The sequence below is a fragment of the Penaeus monodon genome, chromosome 29 (assembly GCF_015228065.2).
Source record: "Penaeus monodon isolate SGIC_2016 chromosome 29, NSTDA_Pmon_1, whole genome shotgun sequence".
NCBI classification, from domain to species: Eukaryota; Metazoa; Arthropoda; class Malacostraca; order Decapoda; family Penaeidae; genus Penaeus; species Penaeus monodon.
Window position 1 is genome coordinate 7,680,927 of NC_051414.1, and position 399 is coordinate 7,681,325.

At 49.6% G+C, this 399-nt stretch overlaps 1 protein-coding gene across 1 annotated transcript in view; it reads right to left on the reverse strand.

Moving 5' to 3' along the window:
- Window positions 1–399, reverse strand: part of LOC119591713 (putative transcription factor SOX-15) — a gene marked incomplete at its 3' end in the record, with an annotated part of 44,985 nt that overhangs the window by 1,370 nt on the left and 43,216 nt on the right. The window lies entirely within an intron of this gene.

Below are 399 nucleotides of genomic sequence, written 5' to 3' on the forward strand. Positions count from 1 at the left end.
TGCCTGGGCGATCTACCCATCCGTCACTCCTCCCTATCGCTCCCTTCATCGCCTCCGCCACGCACGCAGCGCCCCTTCGCCCTCCTTCCTTCGACCCTCCACACACCTCCTTAGTCTCCCTTCCTTCTCCGTTATTCCCTCCTTCTTTCTCCGTTATTGCCTCCTTCCTTCTCCGTTATTCCCTCCTTCTTTCTCCGTTATTCCCTCATTCCTTGCTACTTTCCAAACGCCTCTTTATTCCTTCTTCTGTCTCCGTCATTCGCTTCATGTTTTTCTTTTTTTTTTCCTCTTTCTTTCTCTCTTCCATTTCTCCTGTCCTCCTTTTTTCCCTTCGTGACGTTGCAGACTTTCTTTCACGCCTTTTTTTTTGGTTATCGTAATCTCCCTCACTCCCCTCAG